A 6,008-nucleotide genomic window follows, 5' to 3' on the forward strand; every position below is an offset into this window, starting at 1 on the left:
CTCTGGAACAACCGCAGACCAAGAATCAGCTATGCGAACACTGGCACTACTCAAGCACAAAGAGGGTATAGGTTTATCTTACCTTCAGAATTATTACTGCACATGCCACCTTTCTAGGATCGTAGATTGAAACGTCCACAAAACCCTCAAAGATTGTGTCAATCTCGAAGCCTCATTCACACCCACACCTCTAGCCTCTCTGCCCTTGCTCCACACCCATCACATCCCTCTCCAGGTGAAATCCCACCCCCTCATTTACCCCACTCTTCGAACTTTCAGTGACGTGTGCAAGGCCACTCAGTCCTTTTCATCAGCTCCAGGCCTACTTACCTAAATACGGAAAAATCCATACTTCCCACCGGGCTTATACCAATAATTCTTACAAGTCCATTGGTCCTCCAATTGGATCCTAGCCCATCACTTCTTCAACAGAAGCTAACTCCTTTCGCCGGAGCAACTCTCATCTCGTACTCCGTGGACATATCTACTACTTTCTCATTATTTATGCTCCCTTGACAAAGATCTGGCTGTCTCTAGATCCCTTACTTCGTTTGAGACAATATGCTCAAAAAAGTCTCCTCAAAGCCACATGATTTCCATTATCCACTCCCAGCTGCTTTCTGACCAGGGGCAGACTGACAACTCATGGGGCCCCCGGGCAATAGGGGATCATGGGGCCCCTGTGTCCTTGCTCAAACTTAAAAAATCCTATGAAAAAGGTACCAGGGGCATCTCATCGGGCCCCCTAATGACCCTGGGCCCTCGGGCAGTGTCCGAGTTTCCAAATGGTCAGTCCACCCCTGTTTCTGACCAACCCTCTAACAGCGGCACAGCCTGTGAGGCATGCGAGAGAGACTTCTTTAATTCCCTCACTCAAGGCAACTGGGACAAATGCACTTGAGCATACTAAGGGTTCAGAAAACATCTCCACTCAAGAAAATGGATATAAAATCCAATCACGCTCATACCGCACCCCAGCTCTCCTACAAGTTCCACCCAGACATCCCAGATACCTGTTGGAGATGTAGGAATGATTTAGGGACCCTCATACATATCTGGTGGTCATGCCCTCGACTTCAAACGTGCTGGCCTGAGGTACATCGAATAATCCAACAAGTAACTACCTACACCCTAGATTTCACGCCTGCTCAGTTCCTATTGCACTACTCTTCCTTACCCCATTCTGTCTATTTCAAATCCCTGGCCATGCATATGGTTAATGCAGCGAAACAGTGTATCCTGACTCACTGGGGCTAAACACACCACTGACCAGGGGGGCCGCTAACTTCTCCATTGCTTTGCACCTGTGGCATTCCCTTCATTTCTCCCCAGCTATACCACTTACAGCACCGGCAGAACCTACCCAGCGCCAGACACTTAGCTGTCTATGCTTCACTTACTCTCCCCACGAATTTCTACTTTCCAGGCTTAGGGGGATCACCTATCCCCACCCCAGCCTGGGAGGAGGAGTGAGAGATGGACGTCACCACCCTCTGACCCCCTCCCCTCACTCAGTAAATCCCCCCTCCCCCCTTTTTCCTTTTTTGTTTCTCTTGCTCTCTTTGCTTTCTTTTTCCTCTGCCCTTCTCCCACACATTATTCCGCTGATCCCCTGCCTTCAATAGCCCATTTTCATTACACCCCCTCTGCAAGATTTCACATCCCCTGTTCGCAGGGGCCATACTAGATTTGCTTAGATGGACTCATATGTGGAACTAGCTCTCCCCAGATTACTTGACCCTCATGCTTCCCCAATGCGCCCTTCTCCAAAACCCTACCCTGCTTCAGTACCGTTCTGCCTAGGACCCAGGCGTTTTCTCCCCACCTTTTTTCTCCCACAATCCACACCCCCTCCCTTTCCCTTTTAGTCTCACACTTTCCTCTTACCCTTACCCCTTCCTCCCACAGGTTTACACCCCTCCAGTTTACTCATGTTCATGTTAACACTCTTGATCTGTTCTTGTTGTAACTGCTAGCTGTTTCTAGGATTATACTGCTTGAATATAACCCATGTTCATGTATATAAAGTTCTTACCTTTTCAATAACATATTTTGTGGAGAAGCTGATTGGCTATCATGCAGAGCTGCACCAGATTTTGCACTCTCCAATTTTAGTAAATCAACCCACATGCATCAACTCAACAGTTGTCAGACAAAGTACACACAACAGAAACTAAACTTTAAATTTTTATGATGGTTTTCTTAAAAAGCTACAATAGCTACAACTACTTTTTTTTAAAGTCCGCAAACGTGCAACTATAACGTAAAAACCCGTAAGTGTCCGCAAAAAAGTGCAAGTGCAAGAACACACACACGAAAAACGTGCACTTAGGGGTGTGTTTGTCCTACCCCCGAAAGGGTTGGACCGTTCACCCGATCCCCCGGGGCACGAAGCTCCTGACAGGGACAAGGTTCCCATTTGGTCCTCCTGGCCAAAAGGCCTGGTGGACCACCGTTCCTTATGCCCAGCCGAAGCCGGACATCCAGTACTAGGCAAGGGGGTTCTCCCGAAGAGAAAACCCCCTAGGGATCAGGGGAGGAAGGAACCGTATGGCCACACATCCTCCCCCTAGACTTCAGGTAAGGCCCGAGGACCCACACCCTCCATCCGTGAAAAACACACACATAAGAACAGAAAAAGTGACAAAACGTGGGAGTGGTTTAAATAAATAGAATAAAATAAAAAAGTGGTACCGTGCCTAATAGTGCACAGACCAGGCCCTGAGGCCTGTAGCAAAAATTGCCCTGGACTTAGCCAAAAGACCTGGTCCTTAGGGCGCTGTGCAAAAAGAAGTGAAAAACAGTGGCCATGTGTCATCTTCACACCGTGGGGTCCCACACCCAAGTGTTACTAGTGACACCCCTGAGAGCGTCTTCCCCAGGGGGCACTGAGTTTGCGGACTTTTTGCGTCCCCAGCCCCAGGCCAGACCAAGGTAGCCCGTTCAAATCAGGAGGTACTGGGTCTTTCCGGTCTCCCCAGAGGAATTACTCCCAAGGCCCCAGAACGAATCATGGCGCTCCCTGGTTTCTGTCCCTCCGGTACTAGCCTTCCGGACCCCCATCATACCAGTGAGGGTACTATACAACAACCATCCCCGTAAACTAGAATGGTCGGGAGCACCCCCACTGGACACTGATAAGAACAGATACTACACTTGATCTTAGCCAAAAGGCCGAGAAGCGATAAACAATAGCTACAACTACTACAATAGAGGACATAATTAGGAATGAAACAGCAGGTTGTAAAGCAACTGAAATGCTACTGCTCTTAGTGCGTTACTAATTAAAAGCATGGTGAGAGGTGTACAAGCTCAACCAGTGGTCTCAAGCACAACGCCAGTGCCAACATTGTTAACATCTATCACATTAAAACATTCCTTTTACCCACCAAGTTTAGGAGATAATAAAATTACACTATAGGTAAACATTTGAGTGAGCCCAGGAAGAGTATAGAAAATGATCACAAGCCACTGTATATTTCCATTAAAAACACACAACATTGTAAACACAAATTTTTCTTTCATAACACCATTGTGCAAAAAACCTATAATGAAATAACAGAAAACATGTCTAACTTCCCTTTGTTTGTGTAGCATAGTACAGATATCACAATTACACAATTTCCTAGCTTACAACAACAAATCTTCCAAAGAAGGGGGTTAATGTTGTTAGTTTTATTTTCAAATGTATTCATGTTGACTGCATAAATCATCACATCTTCTGTAATAAATACACATCTTTTTTCATAATGCTGACAATGAAGCAAAGTGTAATGCAAAATGAGGTGAGAATTTAATACAGTACAGCGTCATCCGACCAATGTAAGCCAGCAACAGTGTTCGTGACAGTCACCACACCAGTCCCAGTTTCACTAGACCAGTGCAGCCAGCAACAATATTCCTGCTACACCAGTTCCAGTGTCACCAGATGACTGCAAACAAACAATGCTCATGGTCACTAGCCACATCAGTGCAAGTGTCACCACAGCCAGTGCAGCGACAACACTCCCAGTTTTACCAGATCAATGTAAACCAATAACAGTGCTCCTAATTACTGCCACACCAGTGTAGCCAGCAATAGTATGCCTGATCACAACCACATTGCCATCAGACCAGTATAAGTCAGCAACAGTTATCCTGATCACTGCCCCACCAGTGCAGAGTTACCTCTGCCTGATGCCTTAACAGACACTGGCCTGTTTATTGGCCAAATTTCTGCCTGGTGGACCAATCTTTTGCCTGTTTGCTGACCATATATCTGCTTGCCATCTGAACTGACCCATCTGCATATCCGACTGACTACATTCCTGCAAGACATCAGTTCCAGCCATCCCCTGCAAATAACTGCACTCCTGGAAACACTGGAACTTGTTTTACTACCCTTCTCCAGCCTCCTGTACTTCCTGGCCAGTGAACATGGCATTTCTGGGGTTAGCCATGTACCAGTAGGCAAGACTTGCTTGGCTTATAGAAACAGGGACTGCTATATAGTAAGTGACACTACATTAGGCTATATTCCCTGACCACTTTTATAGAGGCAACCAAAACAGTACATTGGTTTTGATACAATTGGTTGATTTGCATGATACATAGGATACATAATCAGTCCAAAAAAAGTCTCACACAATTGGTATTGTCATACTAGGGAGGAGTAGCAGAATGTGTTTTGGGTTGTAATTCTAAGTATGCCAATGCTGTGGGTGCAAAATATCTTATTAAATTGACAAATTTGTGTGAAAAACAAATTAATTTTCTTTCTGCATTTTCCAAAAACTTGTGGCAAAAAACTAAAGTCTTCAAAAGACTCACCATGCCTCTTGAAAAATACCTTGGGGTGTTTACTTTCCAAAATATGGTCATTTTGTGGGTGTTTCTACTGCCTTGGTGCTCCATGGCCTCCCAAAATGTGATAGGTAGTCAGGAAATTACAGTAGATGTGTAATTTATGCTCCTAGAAATCCTAAAAGTGCTCACTGGATTTTGGGTCCCTCTATATGGTTAGGCTGTGAAAAAGTCCCATACATGTGGTATCACCATACTTGAGAAGAGTAGCAGAATGTATTTTGGGGTGTAATTTCAAGTATGGCTATGATGTGTGTTAGAAATATCCTATTATTTGACTATTTTGTGTATAAAAAAATACCTTTTCATTTTCTTTCCTGCACTTTCCAAAAAGATGTGGAAAAAATGGTATTTTGAAAAGCATCATTTCAGAAAATACTTTGGGTGTTTGCTTTCCAAAATGTGGTCATTTTGTGGGTGTTTCTCCTGTCCTGGCACTTCAGAGATTTAAAAAATATGATAGGTAGTGAAGCCTTTAGGCACATAATTTATGCTCCTTGAAAGCCCAAAGGTGCTCCTTGAATTTTGGGTCCCTCTATGCATGTGGAAAAAATCACACACATATGAGTTCCCACATAGGAGTAGCAGAATGTGTTTTGGGGTCTAGGTATGCATATGCCATGTGTGAGAAATATCTTGTTAAAATAACAACTTTGTGAAAATTTTATTTCATTTCCAAAAAATTTGTGACAAAAAATATATAACCTCAAAAATCCCCCCATATCTCTTTCTAAATACCTTGGACTGTCTACTTTCCAAAAAAAGGATCTTTTTTTTTGGGGGGGGGGGGGGAAGGGCAGGGTATGTGCTGCATTGTCCTGTCCTGGCATTTTAGGGCCTCAAGAAATTAGACTAAATTAGATTAGGCAATCAAGATTGATACATTTTCAATAAAATATACCATAGTTTCTAGACGCTGTAACTTTCCAGCAGTAGACGGATTAGAAAGCCAATATTGGACTGAATAGTGGCTATGGAACCATGCGCTGTCAATCAAAAGTGAAGCGTGCCTGATGGGGAACTAGTCTGTCAGTTACCCATCATGGCCTGCCCACCCTTAGTATGAAAGTCCTCAGCCATAACCCTGTCAGTGTGACGGGTGCAGTGGCCAGGGAGAAAGGGTGGGTGTGACTGCACTGAGGAAGGATCATCCAGTGTGGACACTC

General features: G+C 44.6%; 1 pseudogene; it reads right to left on the reverse strand.

Annotated features, from left to right (window-relative positions):
• Positions 1-3,071: 3,071 nt before the first annotated feature.
• On the reverse strand, positions 3,072-3,186 carry LOC149465189 (U2 spliceosomal RNA; annotated as a pseudogene).
• Between the last annotated feature and the right edge of the window lie 2,822 nt (positions 3,187-6,008).

The sequence above is a fragment of the Staurois parvus genome, unplaced genomic scaffold, assembly GCF_062004578.1.
Source record: "Staurois parvus isolate SC_StPar_1 unplaced genomic scaffold, SC_StPar_1.0 ptg000141l, whole genome shotgun sequence".
Lineage (NCBI taxonomy): Eukaryota > Metazoa > Chordata > Amphibia > Anura > Ranidae > Staurois > Staurois parvus.